This window comes from Microcaecilia unicolor, chromosome 7 (assembly GCF_901765095.1).
Source record: "Microcaecilia unicolor chromosome 7, aMicUni1.1, whole genome shotgun sequence".
In the NCBI taxonomy this organism is placed as follows: Eukaryota; Metazoa; Chordata; class Amphibia; order Gymnophiona; family Siphonopidae; genus Microcaecilia; species Microcaecilia unicolor.
In genome coordinates this window covers 219284541-219308683 of record NC_044037.1, presented here as the reverse complement: position 1 = coordinate 219308683, position 24143 = coordinate 219284541, and the positions used below count along the sequence as shown (strand labels likewise).

Genomic DNA, 24143 nt, shown 5'->3' with positions numbered 1-24143 from the left:
CACTCAAAATAAAGTCTAACCATTTTCACTATTCACAGGAATTTTTGCTTATTCATGGTCATGCACAGTATAGTGCAAGTGCAAATGATAGTGTGTTCCCATGAAGATGAAGATATTCATAGCTGTGTGTGAGTATTGTTACACCAAAAGACTGTATATATTGTGCTTTTACAAAAAAGTGTATAAAATACATTTATAAAATGCACAATATAATAAGTAAGCTGTTCTTTACAAGAAGGGTACACGAAATGATGAGTTTATGGTGTTAGACAGCAAAAATGTACAGTAAACAGGGTAGCACAGGAACCTAACCTCCTTTTTCCCCATAGGATCAATGGTTCTGTATTTGTGTTTTCAGTATTCACGGGGTTTTCTAGGAACCTAACCCCAGAGATTAGTGAGAATGGACTGTAAATATGGAAAAGGGTGCAGAAGTGAAAAGGAGCACCATCGAAACTGTAAGAAGTATGCGGTATCTCCACAATTGTTCATCAGTTAGTAAATGTTGATCCCCTATTGTACATTATTATTTATGCGTTCCTTAAAGTGCGGTGCTCACCTCACTCCAAATCCAAGCAACCTTCAAGAGCTGCTTCTACTATTTGCGACAACTATGCTGCATCTCTCCTTACATCAAGAAGGTAAATCTTATCCCAGTTGTGCATGCCATGATAACATCAAGACTGGATTACTGCAATGCACTATATAATTGTCTGACTACAAAGAGCCTGCACCAGCTCCAGTTGATTCAGAATGCAGCAGCAATACTCATAGAAAGTTGCAAGCGCCACAAATTAGTCACCAATAAAAATCAGCACTCAGTGTTATTCTCTAATGGGTGCTCCGAGATGAGCACTCTTTATAGAATAGTATTCAGTGCATAGCTTTGGGCATGAGGAATTACGCCAGCTGAAACCCGGTGTACATCCTGGTGCTCAAGTTGGGTGCAGATCCCCATTATTCTGCAAAACTATGCGCATCTTTTATGAATACCCCTGACCCAGACATGCCCCTCCAGGGCCATGTCCCCTTTTGAATTCATGTCCACTTTTGAATTCTGCACAATTCAATTTAGGTGCCCATTTTTATGGAACAGTGCCAATTAAGTGCCTGTTAACTCCAATATTAAGTCATTGAAGCCTTTTAACTAATCACTTTGGGCGCCTAAATTTAGGACCCCTTTACAGAATCCGGGGGGTAAGTGCGCGTTCCACCTGTGTTCCACCTAGATTCTGCCTATGGGGCCGATATTGAGACCATGCAAGGAAGCCCAGTTAATTTCTTTGGCTGGCGGCAAACCCAGAGATGCAATGCCAGGGCCGTATCTGGTGACCGGCATTGAATTTCTAGACGCAAAAACATAGCCGGTGAAGCTGATATTCATCAGCTGACTGGTGAAGTAATAGTGGACAAAGATAGACCTGCTATTTACATGGGTCTATTGGCTTTTAAACTTAACTGGTCAGTCAATAAATATTGGTGCTAATTGGCTATTGAGCTTATTTTCGAAAGAGAAGGGCACCCATCTTATGACACAAATCGGGAGATGGGCGTCCTTCTCTCAGGGACGGCCAAATTGGCATAATGGAAAGCCAATTTTGGCCGGCCCCAACTGTTTTCCGTCGCGGGGACGGCCAAAGTTCAAGAGGGCGTGTCGGCAGTGTACCGAAGGTGGGACAGGGACGTGGTTAAGAGATGGCTGTCCTGGGCCGATAATGGAAAAAAGAAGGGCATCCTTGACGAGCATTTGGCCGACTTCACTTGGTCCCTTTTTGTTCACAACCAAGCCTCAAAAAGGTGCCCAAACTGACCAGATGACCACTGGATGGAATCGGGGATGACCTCCCGTTACTCCCCCAGTGGTCACCAACCCCCTCCCACCCAAAAACAATATTAAAAAACATTTCTTTCCAGCCTCTATGCCAGCCTCAAATGTCATACCCAGCTCCATCACAGCAGTATGCAGGTCCCTGGAGCAGTTTTAGTGGGTACTGCAGTGCACTTCAGGCAGGCAGACCCAGGCCCATCCCCCCCCCTACCTGTTACACTTCTGGTGGTAAATGGGAGCCCTCCAAAACCCACCCGAAGCCCACTGTACCCACATCAAGGTGCCCCCCGTTACCCTTTAAGGGCTATGGTAGTGTTGTACAGTTGTGGGTAGTGGGTTTTTTTGGGGGGGTTGGGGGGCTCAGCACCCAAGGTAAGGGAGCTATGCACTTGGGAGCAATTTCTGAAGTCCACTGCAGTGCCCCCTAGGGGTGCCCAGTTGGTGTCCTTGCATGTGAGAGGGACCAGTACACTATGAATGCTGGCTCCTCCCACGACCAAAGGGCTTGGATTTGGCCGTTTTTTAGATAGCCGTCCTCGGTTTCCATTATAGGTGAAAACCGAGGCCGGCCATCTCTAAGGTCGGCGATCTCAACATTTCGGTCGACCTAAATGTTTAGATTTGGCCAACCCTGACCGTATTATCGAAATGAAAGATGGACACCCGTCTTGTTTCGATAATACGGGATGCCCCGCCCCTTCGCCGGGGCACCCGTAAAGATGGGGGCCCTTAAAGATGGCCACCCAGTTCGATTATGCACCTCCACGTCGTGAGACATAGCCCAAGACCAAGCTAGTTGCTAAGCACTAATAGCCAGCTATCTCGCACTTAATATTAGCACTTAGCCAGCTTTACATGGCTAGTTAAATAGTTTTAAATATCAGCCAAAACTTGTGCAATGGAAGCTATCCATATATTTACAAAATAACACTTAAGGCAAATTTTGTCATATATGCACACATATGCCATCATCCTAATCATCTATGTGCATAGTCGGTGCATAAATGTTAGCACGTGCCTTTATAGGATTAGCCATCACAAGTACATGCATGCATTTACACCAACTTTGGAGAAGGTGTAAATTGTGTGCTGGCATTTGTGCACTATTGGGGCTGGTTCTGGGAGCCTATTTTGTACAGTCACAAAGGTATTGATATTGCCTTTATAAAATAGGCTTAGAATTGAAGTATTTTTAGACTTCTCACATAGGAGCTCTTACAAAATCAGACTCTCAAAGTAGGGTGGGATTAAGAGTGGACCAGGTGTGGAGCTTAAATTTATATGGACTGCAGCGATTCTCAGTTGCTATCCATATAACTTCTGCATTCAAGTCTGAAGGCAGAAATAACAAGGATAACTTAATACAGAAAACATAGTCAAAAAATTGATGCCAGCATTTCTGTGTTTACACTTGAACACGTAACTGAACTGAAAATCCACTCCCTTTACTGTTTAATATTTACCTATTTTTAGGTGCTTACTTCCCACTATTTATTTATTGAGATTTATTAACCGCCTTTATGAAGAGATTCACCCAATGCGGTGTACAACAGGTACGGTTTAACATAAAACTTACGATTTTGTTAACAGCATAACAATAGTAAAATGACCAAATATAAACATAAATATAGTAAATGAGGTAAACTTGAAAACAACAAATTGAAACCTGATAATAGGATCACCATTAAACAAATATACACATTTAACAGCACTGCATTCAAATAACAGATATAATATGATGTCAACATAATATCAATGAAACACCTAATTAGCACATATTAGAACATTCAAACAACATAGGTATGATGCTTGTTCTGCCCCCACATTCATGGAGGCAGACTGCATGTTGTTTGTATAGAGTAAAACAGATGTATTTATGATCCACTTAATTGTTAGAGATAGAAGTTAAATAGGTATAAGGATTAAAGGAAGGAAAAGCCTCAAAGAGCTCCAAATCAACAGATTTATAGAGCTTAAAATGATCACAAGGATCCACTCTTCATCATCGGCTGAAAAACCTTCATAGTCCAAAACTTTTACACTTTTTAAAAACTTAATAAACTTTTCTTCTTTCTGTGACACTAGTGAATAACAATAGTACTGCACACTTTTCTTTCTGGTCAAATTGTTTCAGTATTCATTTTCAAGTCAAACATTACACAATGCACATAAATCCTGTGCTATTGAATTGAAAACAGTACGTATCTCTGCAAGCAGATGACGAGCCACTCCTCATAATATTTTGCAGTATTCAGTGCTTGTACCTTTAAGAGATGAAAGTATGTCCTTGGACTACAAATCTATGCAATTTTGTAGTTCTCTCTGATAGGCTCCTTTAGAGCACATGTACAGCCCCCTATGTTGTATGGGAGGCTTCCTATTGGTTGCTTGCTTTCTAGCATGCTGGGCTTGTACTGCCTGCCATGCCTTTCTTTTTTCTCTGCAGCTGCCCTTTAGAGCATAGTGGAAGCAAGCCTCTGATTTAGCAAGCAGTGCATGTCTCCAAAAATCATTGTAATTCCACAAGTTTTTTTACCCTCTTACCACCACTTCTACTGTATAGCATTATCTCTCAGTGTGTGCTGAAATCACTCTCCCAGTCCCTGAGTCTGGGGTACACTGGTTGAGAGTGGCAGCAGAAGCTACATATTTTTCAAGTAACAAACTACGTTATTTTCTCCTTGTTCTTTATTACATTAATGAAGATTTGCTTAAGAATTGAGACTCTACCTTGGTGATGTTGTATGCTGATCATTCTGAGAGTGAGGTAGCAGAACAGTGATAAGACTTGCCTGGAATAACACAATGCTAATGCTTTTGTATAATACAGCTTACCATGTGGCCAAGGGGCCAAGTGCAGATATATAGATGGGGACAAGATGGGTACTACAGAGTCAATTGGGATAAATAGATGGGTGACTAAATTCGAGGCAAGTTCTTTGTACTGTTAAACAAGATATAAAGAAATAATCTAAAGTACAGTGGGAGTAGCAAGCTAGTCCAGATGCAGAATGAGTGTATAGTCAGTCATCATATGTATGAAAGGCTCTGGAGAACAGCCAGGCATTCACCTGCTTCCTGAAGTAGAGTTAGTCTCGACTGAGACGTAGCCCCCATGGGAGTAAGTTACAGAGTGTGGGGGCTACTCCTGAGAAGGCTCACTGGCACGTATACATCGTGCAATTTCTTTTGATGAGGACAAAGATAGCGATGCTCTTTCAAAGGACCTTAGAGTTTTCAAAGGTGTGGAAAGGGCTAACATTCTTTAAGTACTCTGGGATGTTTTGTCTGAGGACCTTGAATATCAGAGTTTTAAATTTAGCCCCATACAGTACTTGTAGCCAGTGAAGTCTTCTGCAGAAAGGGTGTGAGGTGTTCATGCCACTTGCAATCTTCTATCAGTCATGCTGCAGCATTCTGAAATTAGTTGAAGCTGATGCAAAATCTTTTGGTTTACCAGTGTAGAGGGCATTACAGTAGTCTAGTCGTGATTTTATCATGGCTAGGACCACTGTTACATAACTCGTCTTTTCCATACAAAGAGAGATTTCGTAGCTGCTGCAGGCGATAGAGACAATTTTTAAAGATTGTTTGAATTTGCAGGATCACAGTGGTGATGAGTCTGACAGTATTCCAGGACTGGATCACAGTGAGTGATGAGTCTAGCAGTATCCCAAGTATGAATCCCTGTAGCACCTCACAGTTCGATGCCTAAGGTAATCATATACTGTTGATGAACAGAACTGATTGTTCTCTATCTGACAAATAGGATTTGAACCATAAGTACATAAGTATTGCCACACTGAGACAGACCAAAGGTGTAAGGTGTCAGAAACAGCTGATCATAACCAGGAAGCTCCTTGAACGAAGGCGCTACTCCGGCGCTGAAAAGACTCTCTTCGGGTGGCCCAGCCAGCAAACAAGGTATCGGCTGCGGCGGCAGGGCGGGCGGCGATGATGGGGGAGGGTTGGTGGCAGGAGGGGAGTTCAAGGGGATCGTCGGCAGGGGGGTCCAATGTGGCGGCGGGGCGGGCGGCGACGGCGGACTGCGAGGGAGGGTTGGTGGTGGGAAGGGGGTTTCAAGGGGATCGTGGCGGCGGTAGCGGCAGTGGTGGCTGGGGGGGGGCAGCTAAACAGTGCCCCCCCCACCTCGGGCTGTGGCCCCCGCTCCCAGCGAGGTCTGGCTATGCCCCGAAAGCTCTTCTTCTGGAGGGGTGCATAGAAGTTCTTTCAGAGAAGAAAGAACTACAGGTCAATATTCAGGCCATGGCTGTGAGTGTGTTTTTAAAAACTGACCACAATGGGAAAAATTAGCTCCAGATATTCAACGTTTATCCACTCCTACCCTAACTGAGATAATATTTAACCATCTCTCTGACCTCATGTGTAACTTTCTTTAGTCACCTTCCTTTCTAACTCTTCTTACTCTCTTTCTTATCTATATGTTCCATCTTTGCTTTACCCTTCACTATCAATTAAAATGTTCTATTACGTGCTGTGTTGACATTGTACGTAGTACACTATCCTGCTTATAATCGAATGAGAAAAACGCCCAAGTTCCGACCTAAATCGGGAGATGGACGTTTATCTCACAAAAACGAATAAAACGGTATAATCGAAAGCCGATTTTTGGACGTTTTCAACTGCAATCCGTCGCGGATGCGGACAAAGTTGATGGGGGTGTGTCAGAGGTGTGGCGAAGGCGGAACTGGGGCGTGGTTATCTGCCGAACAGAGATGGGCGCATTTCACCGATAATGGGAAAAAAGTATGCGTTTTTAGCTAGAATTTAGGACACTTTTTCTGGACCCTGTTTTTTCACGAATAAGGCCCCAAAAAGTGCCCTAAATGACCAGATGACCACTGGAGGGAATCGGGGATGACCTCCCCTGATTCCCCCAGTGGTCACTAACCCCCTCCCAGCACAAAAAATTAAGTTTCTCAACTTTTTATTTTCACCCTCAAATGTCATACCCAGCTCCCTGACAGCAGTATGCAGGTCACTGGAGGAGTTGTTAGGGGGTGCAGTGGACTTCAGGCAGGTGGACCCAGGCCCATCCCCCCTACCTGTTACAATTGTGCTGCTTAATGCTTATTAGTCGTCCAACCCCCCCAAACCCACTGTACCCACATGTAGGTGCCCCCCTTCACCCCTTAGGGCTATAGTAATGGTGTAGACTTGTGGGCAGTGGGTTTTGAGGGGGATTTGGGGGGCTCAACACACAAGGGAAGGGTGCTATGCACCTGGGAGCTCTTTTACCTTTTTTTTTGTTTTTGTAAAAGTGCCCCTAGGGTGCCCGGTTGGTGTCCTGGCATGTGAGGGGGACCAGTGCACTACGAATCCTGGCCCCTCCCACGAACAAATGCCTTGGATTTATTCGTTTTTGAGCTGGGCGCTTTCATTTTCCATTATCGCTGAAAAACAAAAACGCCCAGCTCACACATTGTTGAATAAAACATGGGCGTCTATTTTTTCCCAAAATACGGTTCGGTCCGCCCCTTCACGGACCCGTTCTTGGAGATAAACGCCCATGGAGATAGGCGTTTTCGTTCAATTATGTCCCTCTATGCCACACTTTGTATTGTTATTTGAATATTTTTACTGCTGTAATTGCCTATTGCTCATGTTTGATCTATTCTTACTGCACACCGCCTTGAGTTAATTCCTTCAAAAAGGTGGTAAATAAATCCTGAAAAAAAAACCAAAATCACCAGGCAAAGTCCAGGCCCTGCCACTGATTATTCAGGGATAACTCATCCTAAGCTGACTGCCGAGTCTTATGAGCATCCCAGATGATATTCAGTTGGGGCCTGCATAAGGCAATCAGGCCAGTTCCCTATCCCCTTGGTCTCTTTCTCTCCCTCCTACACCCCAATCCCCATTCCCCACCAACACTCTTTTCTGACCCCCCCCCCCAGAACATCACCAACCCTCCCTCCGGAGCCCCCTCTTTCCTGGAAAATCACTACACCCCCCACTCGGTGCACCTCGAGGCCTACTTGCCCAGTTCCTAGTGGCCTAGTGGAGGAACGGGCAGTAGTGATGCCCACTTATATCTTCCCACTGTGGCTATCCCTTTTCATAGGGCTACAAGGTCAAAAGGTCATTTTCAAGGTGCAGCCACAAGAGGCCCATTCTATGTGCAGCATTTTCTCCCTCTCTTCTCTTCACCTCCCCTCCTCCATGTGCAGCATCCATCCCCGATTTCCTTCTTGCCTCCATCTGTGTGCAGCATTTCCCCTTTCTCCTCTTTTTCATCCACATGCAGCATTTCTTCCCTCTCTTCTTCCCTTCCATTCATGTGCAGCGTTTCCCCCTCACTCTTCTCTTCCCTTCTCCTCCATCCAGGATCACTCCTGTTTCCCTATCCCCTCATTTCCAGTATTGTATCTCTGTGTGTCTCTGTACCTATGCACCCTCAGCATCTGGTTGCTGTGTCTCTGCCCCTTGCCTTTATCCAGTTTGTCCCCTTTTTTCTCTTCTTTCCATACCCCCAACCCTGTAGCTATCATCTCTCCTTTCCTTCTCTTGCCCCTGATAATGCCCCCCCAGTCCAGAATCTCTCACTCTCTTCCTCCCTTCCTCCATGGAGTCAGGCCTGCTCTCTCCCATGTGTCAACAGTAAGCTGCATCAGAAGAGGCAGGGTGTGGTAAAGGGAAGGTCTATTGATCAAGCTGGAGGAAGCCTGGTTTAATTGCTGAGGCAAAATCACAGAAGTTTGGAGTCCAGGGTGGGGGGGGGGGGGGGGGAGGGTAAGGAGGAGGGATCTAGGGAGAAGGGAAGGATAAGGGAGAGAGAGAGAGAGAGAGAGAGGGAAGGGGGGATAGCCTTGAGGGCAGGGGAGAAAGGAGACAATATTTCAGAAGAGGGACCTCAGGTGCAGCATGCAGTGTGCATTCTCACACCAGGCAGGCAGGAAGAAGTCTGTCTAGGCAGAGCAGCCACACATGACTTTTTTTGCAGGCAGAGCAGAGGAGGGGCCTGGTCTGCAGTTACATCTGCTGCACCTGCAACATGCTGGCCAATGGAGGAAGTGAATGGCAGTGTCCTTCAATGCAAAATCTGCAGTCTGCATCCAGCGGAAAAAGAAAAAAGTGAAGTCCGCTCCAGAGGTCTCCAGGGACAACCATTGCCCTGAGGGTCTTGCATTGAAGAACATTGGTTTAGGAAAATCTCATCTCTTTCCTTTCAGTGCTTTTTAAGTATTTCATGTGATTTTGTAAACTGCTTTGAGAGTTCTGATGGTATAGAAATGTTTATAAATAGATTCAAAACTCCAAGGTTGAGCTTGGAATTGAGATATCTAGGTCAGGATACATTTGATTCCAGCGGTATTTCACAAAGGCTCAGCTGAATGTGGAACATTTTTTAAAATATGTATAAGCATGCAGGAGTACATATATATTTGCCTGCATATGCAGCAGGAGCAGAGGTGTAGCCAGGTGGGGTGCAAGGGGAGCAGTCGCTCCCCCAAATAGATTTTGAATGAAATGGCGCCTACATGGATTGGCCCTTCAGCCTCGCACTGGAGCCTGTTTTACAATAGGTCTGCTCCCCCTGGTGGCAAAACCTCGCTACACTTCCGAGCAGGAGCAGCTATTTTACAAATATTCACACTGAAAACATGAGCAGTATGAACTCAGTGTCTTCCAAGTGGAAGTGCCAGCACTTACTCGAGTAGCCTGCTTGCAAGCTTGTACACAAAAGTACCTCCAATTAAGTAGCAAGGAAATAAACAATGGAGATAAGGAAACTTTCTCTCTTAATCCCTTGTATACAACCAGGTCAAAATAAGTACATTTCAAAATCTGTTTATGCCTCTGAGCTGATGCAAAACCAGATGGGGACATCTTTCACATAAATATGCTAGTCCCCTTGTAAAATGCGGAATGCATGTATAGATTTTTGGACTGCCCAATCCATACCCAAACCACACCCCACCACATCACCATTTACATATGTATTCCCTATGTCCATGTAAATGCTGCTATTTATCTATAAAGGTATTTCTAAAATAATCCCATCAGACTGCTTACTTAAGGTGAGACTAGCACTGCTTTATGAGCAGTCTGTAGAAGAGCAGCCTGATTTATTGTGATCCATAGCAGAAAGAGATAAATGGTGCCTTAAAAACTGGCACCAAAAAACCACGTGGTTAGTGTGATTCTATAAAGCGCGCTGCCTTATCCTTTCATCTCAACACAATAAGTCCAAACCTTTAACTCTAATCACCCCAGATTTTACCCTTTCAATCTCAGAGAGCCTAAAAATATTTGGTGTAACAATTGATCGCAACCTATCACTTGAAAGCCAAATAAATTCCCAAACTAGTCACAATCATCTTAATTTCAGGAAATCACTCAAGACCAGCTTATTTGGAAAGGCCTACCCCAAGGATCTAACATACGTCCCTACTTCCTGCAACACAGCAAATTAATGGACCATTTTGGACACTCTTACCCTTCCCTCCTTTTCCCCTGTATACCCTGTTCTTTTGATGCTTCCTGATCACTACACTATATTGTATTTGTATATTTACCGGATTGGCGATTGCCTCTATGGCTTGATGTAAGCCACATTAAGCCTGCAAATAGGTGGAAAAATGTGGGGTACAAATGTGATAAATAAATAAATATGCCTACAGGCCATTCTTGCAACTAAAATTTAGGTGCACCCATTTAAGCCACCTAAAACCAGGCCTAAATACCTGCACCTAAGTTAGATGCAGATTGGGTGTATTCCATAATAGTGAACATAGTTTTTTTGAAATGCCCACAACCCACTCATTCCACGCCCATGGCCACACTCCCTTTTTGACTGCACACATTAGAATTTACGTGCCCCACGTTGTAGAATACACCTAGAAAGTTGTGCACATGAATTCTAATTAAAGCAAATTAGTGCCACTAATTGGTTGTTAAGTACCAATTATTGGTGCTGATTGGCTTGTTAATTAGTGTGCACAACTTAAAGCGCCATATATAGAATTTGGGGGGATAGTAATATAGTAGATGACAGCAGATAAAGACCTGCATAGTCCATCCAGTCTGCCCAATAAGATAAACTCATAGCATATATATAGTAATATAGTAGTATGATACAATATAATATATGCATACTTGATCTTGATCTGCCCTTGCCATTTTTGGGACACAGACCACAGAAGTCTGCCCAGCACTGGACTTATTCCCCAACTACAGGACTTTCTGGCAAAGCCCACTCTAACCCATCCAGATCTATCTAGCTATAATTGGGGCACAGACCGTAGACATCTGCCCAGCACTGACCTTATTTCCCAATTACCGGAGTTGCCATCTAAACACTACTAAGGGACCCTTTTACTACGGCGTATAGGCGCCTAGGCATGTCCAACATGCGTCAATCTGGAACTACCGCATGCCCTGGGTGGTAATTCCATTTTTTACATGCGTCTGAAAATATTTTTTTACTTTCTACCGTGTGGCGCTAACCAGGTGGTAATTGGCAGTGTACGCACGCTGACAATTACTGCCCGGTTAACACGTGAGACCTTACCGCTAAGTCAATGGGTGGCGGTAAGGTCTCAGGCCCAAAATGGATGCACGCCAATTTTTATTTTGCTGCAAGTCCATTTTCAGCCCCCAAAAAAGGGCCTTTTTGCAGGCTCACTGAAAAATGGACCTGCACACATCCAATACATGCGTCTACAACAGCGCAGGCCATTTTTCAGCTCACCTTAGTAAAAGGATCCCTAAGTTTGTTTCACTTCCATTCTCCTTCCAGAAACATTTCTTTTCACAACTGCATTGAATGCAGAGCAATTAGAGTATGGTAGAAGTTTTGCATATTCCAGTGAGTGACTGCATTACTTAAAATGTTTTTGCAAGTACTGCTACTTTTAAAGGTCTTCATGAAGACAATTCTGGATGTTGTTTAGCTAGGTAACTGTTTAGTTACCTTTCTGGATTCTGCAGGGTGAAAATTGCGCAGTTCAGAATAGCTATATTTATCCACTAGGCAGATAGATTTAACCATGGCAAAAATAGGCCACCCTAGAGTAACAAAATTGTGGACAGCAGTGAAACACGTGCAGAGATTTGATTTACAAAATTACATATTTACTTTCAAGTACAAGGCCAACCTGCACAAATAGCAGCTGCATGGTCCATACATACCTCATGTATAATGTACTGTAATGTAGTTAATCTGAAAATTAGCCACAAAGTATGTGGAGAGAAAAGTACCTGCAAATCTTGGATTGGTTCATGCTACTGAAAAATCCTCTCCCCTTCTTCTTCCAGATTTTAGACTCTTCAATTATTTAGGCTACAGTTACTGCATGTGTAACCTTTTGTTGGGTATGGGCACCAGATGGGCAAGGCTTCTTACTCCCTATCAACCCATGCGATGTCTATGCTCATTTCAGTTTACTTCTCACAAGCAATCAGGGCTGGATGAATCCCGTCATACTGCATTTAGCTGTGTCGCCCCATCAATATGGAATTCTCTTCCGTCAGGGCTTCAACAGGAAGTTTTCTTTGTGAAATTCAGAATAGCCCTTAAAACCTGGCTGTTTAGACACGCTTTTAATTTGATTTAAGGCTGATGTTCTGTTAGGCAGATGGCATTAGGGCTCTGTTAGGCAGATGGCATTAGGGCAATGTCCCCTATACCTTATATTTGTTACTTTGCTTAATAGTTACTCTGGATAAATTTTATGCTGCTTCATTCCCCTCCTTTGGTGACCATTTTATTAATAATAATAATAATAATAAACAACTTTATTTATAACCTGCATATCTAAAACATTATAATATTAATAATAATAATAATAAAACCTGTATATCTAAAACATTCTATGCGGGGAACTAAAAAGAACATACAAAGTAAAGTATAAAACTACAAGTCACACTACAGATTTACCTTAGTATTTATTTATTATGTTCCATATTACAAACATATTCTGTATACCACTTTGATATCATTGTTTGATAGGCAGTATATCAAATACAGTAAATAAATAAATAAATAAATAAATAAATAAATAAGGTAATTCTATGTGGAGGGGTATTTTCGACAGTGCGTCTAAGTCTGACTTTGGACGTTTTGTGTTAAATATACCAAATCTGAATAGGAAATTAAAAAAAACTCCACAAGTTAAAAACACACAATATCAAGCCACTGGTATATAGGAGAGGCCAGCATTTTTAGCAGACTTGTCCCCCCCAGACATCCCAGGAGAGCAGTGGGGCACCATAGGGGGCACTGCTGTGGAATTTATATAAATACTCCCAGGTACACATCTCACCACTGCTCTCTTTTCTTGTCTGATGAGCCCTCCAAAATCCACCCAAACCCCACTACCCCCAACTGTACAATACTACAATAGCCCTTATGGGTGAAGGAGGCACCTATATGTGGGTACAGTGGGAATCGTATGCTGAAGTATTATAATGAACTGTTTAGTATTCAAATGTGCATTCCGAGTATTCAAATGTACATTCCGAGGGATGCACAGCCGTTTCCAACAGATGCAAAGAAAGGACTGCCTACCTTTAGTGGGAGAAATTTTACGGGAGGTCTGGAGCAAATGTAGCTAGCTTCTCAAGCTTCTCATTTTGTGCTTAGCTGTTTGAAAGCAAGTTGCAGAGTGTCATCCAGCTGTTCATGGCTTTGAAGGCAGAGGATCCCGAGAAGTGAACAGTTGTGTGTAAAACCCAGTGCTGCGTCCCTCTGGTGTGGAAAGCTTCTAAATCCCACTACCCCGACAGTCCCAATCAATTGGATTTCCTTCCTTTCATGTTTCCGCAGAGCTAAAACACCTGGAAGGTGAAATCCCGCCCCTGACTCTGAAGCAGGCAGAAGGCAGAGAATCCCGAGAAGTGAACAGCTGTGTGCAAAACCCAGCGCAGCGTCCCTCCGATGTGGTGAGCTCCCTGCTACCGTTCCAATCAAGCACTTTTGCAAAGAAAGCTACATGTGGCTTTCATACACACAGCTTGTATACGTATATGAAGCACTCGTAGTAGGTGGATGCTCTGCACATGCCCTGGTGTTTTCCCTACCAAGCTGCATGGTAAAAGTCTGCACAACTCACTTGCATGTGATTTCTTTAGAGAATCGCCTGCTATTTCCATCTTGGTCATTTTTACTGATGTGGAAATAGCAGGCGGTTGTATCCAGGGACTTTTGTGCATCAGCCCCTCGTCAATAAGCAGTCGACACAGTCAGTTTGCTTCAGACTTTGAAAGGTTTACTGCAACTTGGATAACCAACAGGGGTAAAGTATCTATTTATAATCTCTTATATATTGTAGAAGGTACAAATATTAGCATAGAGTGTTCTGCATCCATTTGCTTGGAGGCAGGCTGTTTGTTGTTTATGTGAATATGTTGAAAATTATCTTTAACAGATTACAGTGCCTATATCTTTAAAATGGATAAGACTACAAATCCCTGTAATCCTGTAGTTCCCTTTGATAGGCTCTTCCAGAGCACATGTTCCAGATCCCTGTGTCTTGTGGAACTCTATTGGCTTGCCTGATTCTCTAAGCATTGACCTATGGTTGTGGAGCTAAACCGAAGACAAAGACCTTCCCCTGGGTTGGGTATTTACATGAGCCTAACTTTCCCTAGTAGGGATGGACTCTTCTCCTACCTTGTCAGTGAGGAAGGCAAACACAGCCCTGTTCTGGAAGCTGCAAGGGTTAGTGAAAGGTCAGAACTGCTTTTATTCTGGTAGACAGCTGAACTTACTGTAATTGCTTCACAGGCAAAACCTCAGCCATTTTTGCACGTGTTTATTTCTATGTTGTGTATTTTTAGGCATTTTGCTTTTACACTGTTCTGTGCCCTGAGCATTTTTTAATGGAAGGGTGGGCTAGAAATCACAATAAATGAAATAAGATGTGACTAGCAAACGCTGGAAAGAAATTACCAGGCCACTGAATGATGTGTTTAACACACTTTAGCAACATGAAATTTCCCAGGAAAGCTGTAAATCTTTTGAAAATGTTAAAATAATAGAAGAAGAACAGACAATAAACTTAAGGGCAGAACGATTGCTTTAAAAATCATTATGCCTTTGCGAGGCACTTCTATTGATGGAGATAATGGCCAGATCAAGAAGACAGACTAGAAAAGAACAGAATTTCAATCTACTGTTGCAAGACCCATGTACAGCATTAAAGATGGTAGAAAGTGTATGTTGGAAAGGTGCTAAAGTAACTCATTTCTCAGTGACATCCAATCACAATTACCAATTATAGGTTAAATTTGCTATAAGGTGTGGTATATTTTAGCATGCTCAAATATGCATAATTTACGGTATTTATCACAGGTCCTCTTTTATGAAATGGGATCTGTGCTGCAGCATTTTAGACAGGATGTGCAAATCAGAATTGAGAGGTCCAGGTCAGAACATCTCAAGTTCTACCAGTATTTTAGAACAGGATCTGTCAATGTAGAGTCTGTTCTAAAATACATGGGGGAATGGATGTTTATATGCTGGATATGTGTAACAGACACATCCATTTTAAAATCTTAAATGTCTAATATACCAATGGGACACAACAGGCACATAAGCATTTATGTGCTGGAACATAAATATTTTTGTTATTGATTTTAGAAACATGTTTATTTTTTCCACAGCTGTCATAGAGCCCAATATCCATTGCCAGTTTCTCTTTTGACAGGGGCATTATCCACCCATATTTTTGAGCAAATAACTCCTAGGGTATTCTTTATAAAATTCACCTTACAGTGACTAACATACTGTAAGGAAACTTCAATTTTCATTATGCTGGGAGGTTTGAGGCACTAGAAGTAGTGTGGGGGGGAGGGGCACTCTCTCAGTTAAAGTGCAAATTGACCTTTATCATTTCGATTTCCACCACTACAATGTATTTTTAGGGGCTGGTGATTTAAAGATTGGGGCTACAAGAGAAAATGTAGATATACTGATAAAGATAGTTTGATTAAAAAAAAAAAAGAAAATTTTATTAACTAGTTTCCATAGTGTACAACCCTTTTCCCACACTTTTAAGTTTCAACTGTCTGCCAGAGGTAGACAGATAGCCTTTACAAAGTACAGCAGGCCTAGTTCAGTCTTCATGACTGCCTCTTGGAGCAACTGGTCCAGGAACTGACAAGAAGGGGAGCTATTTTAGATCTAGTCCATAGTGGAATGCAAGGCATAGTTCAAGAGGTAATGGTGATGGGTCTGCTGGGAAACAGTGATCATTACATGATCAAATTTGAGCTAATATCTGGAGTGAAGTCACAAATGAAATCTACTGTCATAGCATTTCAAAAGGGCAACTATGATAAAATGAGGAAAATGGCTAAAAAGAAGTTAAAGAATCGCCTGCAAAAGTTAGGACTTTAAATCAGGCATGGACGTTGTTTAAAAATACCATCTTGGAAGCCCAGACCAGGTGTATTCCACGTATTAACAAAGGTGGAAAGAACAGCAAATGACAGCCAGCATGGTTAAAAGGTGAATTGAAAAAGCTATTTGAGCCAAAAGAACACCCTGCAAAGAATGGAAAAAGGACTCAAATGAAGAAAATAAGAACATAAGCACTGCCAAGTTAGATGCAAAGCATTGATAAAGAAGACTAAACGAATATGAAGCCCAAAAAAACCTCACAATAATGACTTTCTCAGTTATAATGTACTCTGAGCAAAATTAAGCATGATAATAATGAACCTGTTTGATGGCCCGTATGGGGACTCAAACCCCGGTTTCCCATGTGACACGCGGGGATACTTACCACTATACTACTTAGAGGCAGATGCACTAAAGCTAAATGAGCCTTTAATGACTCTCCAACGAGGAAAATTTGATCCGTTGCATGCATCAAAGGGCTTTTACCGAGGAAGCCAGCAGCTAACGAAAACGGAATGGAGATGAGCAATTAGTGTGAAAACCCCATTGAAACGACATGCACTAACCTTTTCCGATTGCCTTTACGCAGGAAAAAGGCAGGAAAACTAACGAGAGGTCTGGACCACTCGTTAGGTCAGCTCTGTGGCAGGAAAAATCATTAAGAGAAAAAATAAACAAACTTTGAGCCAATCCCAGCGCATTAGCAGAGCTAAAAGCGCTGTGATTGGTCCAAAGGATGTCAGAAAAACAAAAATAAATAAAAATAAAAAAAGGATCGGGAGGGGGCAAGGGCGCTCATCAGGAGCGTCCTGTACGGACGGCCTTGCCCCCCCCCCCCCGCGCTCGCCACTTTCCGCTGCTCCCCCCACCCCGAAAAAGCAAAATTCGAGCAGCCCCTGCCCCCCTCCCTTCCTCACTACTCTGTCACCTCAGCTCCGCCTCCCGATATCCTCCGTCCTGTGCCCCGCCCCCTTTTGGGGTCATCGCCGCCATTCCCCTCTTCCATCGGGCCCCCCTCCCTCTTACCGGGCCCGTGCAGCGCCTCTCTCCTCTGTCCGAAGGCGCTGCACGGGCAAGAAGAAAGCTGATGGCTGCCTTCGCCCAGCTTCGATGGCGCGTCTTTCTCCTGCTGGGCCCGCCCCTGTCTGACGTCAGTAACCTACGTAGGTTACTGACGTCAGACAGGGGCGGGCCCAGCAGGAGAAAGACGCGCCATCGAAGCTGGGCGAAGGCAGGCATCAGGCTTTCTTCTTGCCCGTGCAGCGCCTTCGGACAGAGGAGAGAGGCGCTGCACGGGCCCGGTAAGAGGGAGGGGGGCCCGATGGAAGAGGGGAATGGCGGCGACGACCCCAAAAGGGGGCGGGGCACAGGACGGAGGATGTCGGGAGGCGGAGCTGAGGTGACAGAGTAGTGAGGAAGGGAGGGGGACCGGGGCAGCTAGCATTTTGCTTTTTCGGGGTGGGGGGAGCGGCGGAAAGTGGCGAGCGCGGGGGGGGGGCAAGGCCGTCCGTACAGGACGCTCCTGATGAGCGCCCTTGCCCCCTCCCGACCCTTTTTTTTTATTTTTATTTTGATTTGGGAGCCATGTGCTTGTGATTTGACTGTGTTTTGACTGTTTGTGGCATGCGCAGAGCAGCTAACATAACGCTTGGCTGCTCTGCGCATGATTTGGGGGCTGATTAACGATGTGTATTGTGATTCTTTGGTACATTGTACGTTTCAATACCGATCTCAGCATGTGTGACTTTTTTTTTTGGTGCATTTTTCGTTATTTTAAAATCGTTAGGGACTTTAACGATTTAGATTTTTTTACGTTTGGTTGCTGCATCTGCCTCTTAGTGACAGGTGGGGATACTTACCACTATACTACTTACCACTATATCAAACAGATTCATTATTATCATATCCGCCCTTGAAGGCCTGCATAAGCAAGGGCTTCACAAACAGGGATACCCGAGTTTGATGGCATAGGGAAATGTCCCAATGTACATAACAGTCCAGTCCTGCAGCTGGAACTGTGACCTGTCTACAGGTGCAATATGTTAGTACTCCAGTCATAGGCTGTGTTACAGGAATTTGGTTCAGAGAAGGCCCAAACAGGTTCATTATTATCAAGCAACAGATATCTAGGAATCCTTAGGCAGGTGCGTATTCATATACATAGAGGGGCATAATCGAACGTCGCTGGCGATCTATGTTGGCGGCGGCGCTACAGCTGGCTGGAACCGTATTATCAAAAAAGATGGCCGGCCATCTTTTTTTTCGATAATACAGTTTAGCCCGGCCAAATGCCTTGGAGTTCGCCGGGTTTGAGATGGCCGGGTTTGTTTTTCAGCGATAATGGAAAGTTATGTCGGCCATCTCAAACCCCAGCCAAATTCAAGGCATTTGGCCGTGGGAGGAGCCAGCATTTTTAGTGCACTGGCCCCCCTGACATGCCAGGACACCAACCAGCCAACCTAGGGGTCACTGCGGTGGACTTCAGAAAAGCTTCCACGTGCATAGCTCCCTTACTTTGGGAGCTGAGCCCCCCAAACCCACTACCCACAAATGTACTGCACTACTACTACTACTACTACTACTGCTTAACATTTCTAGAGTGCTACTAGGGTTACGCAGTGCTGTACAAATTAACAAAGAAGGACGGTCCCTGCTCAAAGGAGCTTACAATCTAAAGAACGAAATGTCAAGTTGGGGCAGTCTGGATTTCCTGAGTAGAGGTGTAGTGGTTAGGTGCCGAAGGCAACATTGAAGAGGTGGGCTTTAAGCAGTGATTTGAAGATGGGCAGGGAGGGGGCCTGGCGTATGGGCTCGGGGAGTTTGTTCCACGCATGGGGTGAGGCGAGGCAGAAAGGGCGGAGCCTGGAGTTGGCGGTGGTGGAGAAGGGTACTGAAAGGAGGGATTTGTCTTGAGATTGGAGGTTACGGGTAGGAATGTAAGGGGAGATGAGGGTTGAGAGGTAAGGAGGGGCTGCAGAGCGAGTGCATTTGTAGGTTAGTAGCAGAAGCTTGAACTGAATGCGGTACCTGATCGGAAGCCAATGAAGTGACTTGAGGAGAGGGGTGATATGAGTGTATCGGTTCAGGCGGAAGATAAGACGTGCAGCAGAGTTCTGAACGGAGTGAAGGGGAGATAGGTGGCTAAGTGGGAGACCAGTGAGGAGTAGGTTACAGTAGTCAAGGCGAGAGGTAGTGAGAGAGTGGATGAGAGTTCGGGTGGTGTGCTCAGAGAGGAAAGGGCAAATTTTGCTAATGTTATAGAGGAAGAAGCGACAGGTCTTCGCTATCTGCTGGATATGCGCAGAGAAGAAGAGGGAGGAGTCGAAGATGACACCGAGGTTGCGGGCAGATGAGACGGGGACGATGAGGGTGTTATCAACCAAGATAGAGAGTGGAGGTAGAGGAGAAGTGGGTTTAGGTGGGAAGACAAGAAGTTCGGTCTTGGCCATGTTCAGTTTCAGGTGGCGGTTGGACATCCAGGCAACAATGTTGGATAAGCAGGCCGATACTTTGGCCTGGGTTTCCGCAGTGATGTCTGGTGTGGAGAGATAAAGCTGGGTGTCGTCAGCATAAAGATGATAGTGGAAGCCATGGGACGAGATCAGGGAGCCCAGGGAAGAGGTGTAGATTGAGAAAAGAAGGGGTCCAAGGACAGAACCCTGAGGGACACCAACAGAGAGCGGGATAGGGGTGGAGGAAGAACCATGAGAGTGTACTCTGAAGGTACGATGGGAGAGATAAGAGGAGAACCAGGAGAGGACAGAGCCCTGGAACCCAAAAGAGGACAGTGTGTCGAGAAGTAAGTTGTGATTGACAGTGTCAAAAGCGGCGGATAGGTCGAGGAGAATGAGGATGGAGTAATGACCTTTGGATTTGGCGAGGAACAGGTCATTGCAGACTTTGGATAATGCCGTTTCTGTCGAGTGTAATGGGCGAAAGCCAGATTGAAGCGGATCGAGGATGGCATGAGAGGCGAGAAAATCAAGGCAACGGCTGTGAACGGCGCGTTCAAGTATGTTGGAGAGGAAGGGTAGGAGGGAAATGGGGCAGTAGTTGGAGGGACAGGTAGGGTCAAGTGAAGGTTTTTTTAGGAGAGGTGTGACTACAGCATGCTTGAAAGTGTCAGGGACAATTGCAGTGGAGAGAGAGAGGTTGAGGATATGACAGATGGGGGGGGGGTGATAGTAGGAGAGATGGTGTTAAGTAAGTTGGTGGGGATGGGGTCTGAGGAACAGGTGGTGCATTTCGAGGAGGAGAGAAGATGGGCGGTTTCCTCTTCGGTGATATCAGGAAAAGAGGAGAAGGAGGCCTGGGTTGGTTGGTTGAGGGAGTGGGTGATAGGATGAAGAGGAGGAGAAGGTTTAGTGGTGAATTCGAGGTTGATCTTCTGGACCTTGTCCCGGAAGTAGTCAGCCAGTGATTGAGGAGAGAGTGAGGGGGGGTGGCTGGGAGCGGAGGGCACTTTGAGGAGGGAGTTGAGGGTAGCGAAGAGACGATGAGGGTTAGAGCTGAGGGAATTATTCAATTGGGTGTAATAGTCCTGTTTGGCGAGGAATAGGGAGGACTGGAAGGAGGATAGCATGAATTTTAGTGAATGAAGTCAGTATGGGTGCGAGATTTCCTCCATAGGCGTTCAGCTGATCGGGTGCAGGAGCGAAGGTAATGGGTGCAAGGGTTAAGCCAGGGCTGGGGATTAGTGCGCCTTGTGGGACGGGAAACGAACGGTGCAAGGGGTCACCCACTAAAATTGCTCCAGGGACCTGCATGCAGCCTCTAGGACTTATTGCTGCTGTATAACTTTGGCACACCAGTTCAGACCTGAAGACTAATCTCTCTGAAAAAGTCCTTTCTTGAAATAACCACGTTTACTCACAGTTAACTGCAGATCAGAGTCCCCTGGTACTAAGATTAGCAGTAGGTCAGAGCTGGCACAATGGTGTACAATGCCCTCTTACAGCACCATTCAAGGTAAGAACTACGTTCTCTAACGTGGGTAACAAAGGAAAGGGAACTAAAACAGGCTTACAAAAATGGCCACTACTGCATGGACTACAACAGGAAACAAAACAGGGCACACTCTGACACAGTTAGCAGGGGGGGAAAGCACCATGCGAGTAGAGCCCAGTACCTTACACCCACCACAATGCATTGCTAATGTGACTCTGCAGGGCACCTAACAGAAAAGGTGTCACACTCACCCGAAAGCCACATCGCAACCAGGGAAAGGCTGTCGGAGGATAGCACACATTCTGCTGTAATGGAGGTGGGTACGGCATTTGAGGCTGGCATACAGGCTGGCAAAAAAGGTTTTTAGTTTTATTTTTTTAGTATGGAAGGGGGTTGGTGACCACTGGAGGAGTATGGGGAGGTCATCCCCCATTCCCTCCAGTGGTCATCTGGTCAGTTGGGGCACCTTTTTGAGGCTTGGTCGTGAAAATAAAAGGACCAAGTAAACCCGGCGAAATACTGCTTAACGCCGCTTTTTTTTTTCATTATCGGCGAAAGCCAGCCATCTGGTAGCCACGCCCATGCCCGCCCATGTCCCGCCTTTGCTAATCTACCGACATGCCCCCTTGAACTTTCGCCGGCGAAGCAACGGGAAAGCGGCGATGCTGTCTAAAATGCCGCTTTCGATTATACCGATTTCGCTGCTTTTAAGAAATCGCCGGCCATCTCCCGATTTGTGTTGGAAGATAGCCGGCGAGCACTTTCGATTATAAGCTGGATAGTAACATAGTAGATAACGGCAGAAAAAGACCTGCATGGTCCATCCAGTCTGCCCAACAAGATAAACTCATATGTGCTACTTTTTGTGTATACCTCAAGGCTGATCTTTTTCTTTTTAGGAGGCAGGGAGCACAGAGGCAGAGGGGTTAAGCTAGAAAAGGGCGGCAAGGCACAGAGGAGCAATGCTGCTAAAAAAGGAAATAGGGATACAGAGGGAATACGGGAAAGGGGTGAGATGGGGCACAGAGAGGCAAATCTGGAAAAGGGTGAGTGAGGACACGGAAGAGCAATGCTTGAACTGGAAAAGAGTAAGATATGGTTACTATCCGTAGCCTAAGTAACAGCATCAGCCCTTTTTTTCTCTCAGCTCCAGCATCATCCTACCCTTCTGATATTTGTCTTTTGTAATTGCAAGATTGGGATTAGAACTTTTCATCAAAGAATTAATTGCAATTAAAAATGTTAATTGAAAAGCAGCCCTAGGGTTTTGGCTTTGTTTTTTTTAATGTTGGCTGTGGCAGTCAAAACCTATCTATATATTCAGCACCATCATCTGGATAGTGGCTGACACTTAATATTTATAAGGCAGTCAGAGCTGAAACTTATCCAGATAGTGGGAGATAGTAGCAATATTCAATCAGGATAATTTCTGGAACCACCTTGGCTCCACCCATGCTCTGCCCCAGCACCATCTGCATAGTACCAAAGCAAGCTTTAAGATTATTCAGAAGCATTGTTAAATAACTTCTGGTTTTTAAAAGAGAGAGAATGTAATCAGATGTATTATTTCTAACTAATATTGGACGATAAGTATGTTTTCAATGAAATGATTTGACTCTACACCATATTGGCCTTGAAGAAGCCAACCAGATGATCAATGTGGAATAATGAATTAGACGAGCAATATCTGGGGATAATCAGGTTAATACCACTTTTTTTTTTACTGTTTAATTGATCTCCTTGTCTTGTTCTACTCTCCCTATTTAGTGGTCTAAGGAAGAGAATAGAATTACCTGACTGAAATAATTCCTATATGTTACTTTCTCTGTATTTCCGGCAAGTTGTTTTATCGCTTGTAAAAATTTAAATGGTTATAAATAAAAAAAACAAAAAAAAAAGATTATTCAGAAGCATTATCCAGATATTGCTGCCGAATATTCCATTGGCAGCACTTATTCAGATAAAAGATGTTATTCTGATAAGTGCTTTTGAATATTGACCCGTAAATGAAGTTTCTGCATGTGGTGGAAAATGAAAGATAATCAAAGCAACCCCTCCCCAAATGGGAAAAAATGCACATGAATACTAAAATATATATACTGACATACATCCAAACATTCACAGATATACCAGCCCAGAAAAAGAACCATAAACACACATACCCCAAATAGATGCATACATACATAAAACATACAAACTCTCTCTCTCTCTCTCTCTCTCTCTCTCTCTCTCTCTCTCTCTCTCTCTCTCTCTCTCTCACACACACACACACACAAAACACATTAGGGTTAGAAAGGATTTCATGAGCTATGCTTTCCCTACTTGTTAGTAGTAGCTTAAGGGTAGTTAGATTCAGCTACAGTAGGTATTTTCTGCCCCAGAGGAATTACTGTTCTGCCCTTTCACTGGGTGTGGTTTGGCATGCAGCTTAAAGCTGAGTATACAACATCACTATGAGAAAACTCAGAACTCTTGAACCAAAATTTTCTTTAATGCAGTAATCAAACAAGTTACCATTCAGAGGTACTGGACAAGAGTTTATGCCATACAAACTGGGAATATGTTCTCCACCAGCTCTCTCTCCATGCAAGAGAGAAGCTGGGAGTAATTCAACAACACATTGAGTAGAGATTCTGTTTATACTTTTACACTGCTGAAATCTTGATAGCATTATAGTAGCTTCAAGAGGCTCATATAGCAAAATACAGCATAAGCTGTTTCAATTCACAGAGGAGAATGCCGCAGACTCACTCTTCAGACCCAATGCAGAACTACCAGGTTACCCAGTCCAGGAGGGAGACATTTTGACTGGTCCTGGATTTCTACCAATCTCATCATTGTGCATGATGGGACCTGCAGCATTGATTCAATGGATAGAATCATGGACTACAAATATTACACTGCTTTGGGGTATAAGTTTAAAACCAACAATGGCCAAAAAGTCTCCCTCCTGGAATAGGTAACTTGGCAGTTCTGCTGATGGAGAGAGAAAGGGGTGTG

The 24143-nt window shown here is 44.3% G+C and overlaps 1 protein-coding gene across 1 annotated transcript in view; it reads right to left on the bottom strand.

Annotated features, from left to right (window-relative positions):
* Positions 1–24143, bottom strand: part of PDE11A (phosphodiesterase 11A) — a 544360-nt gene that overhangs the window by 200512 nt on the left and 319705 nt on the right. The window lies entirely within an intron of this gene.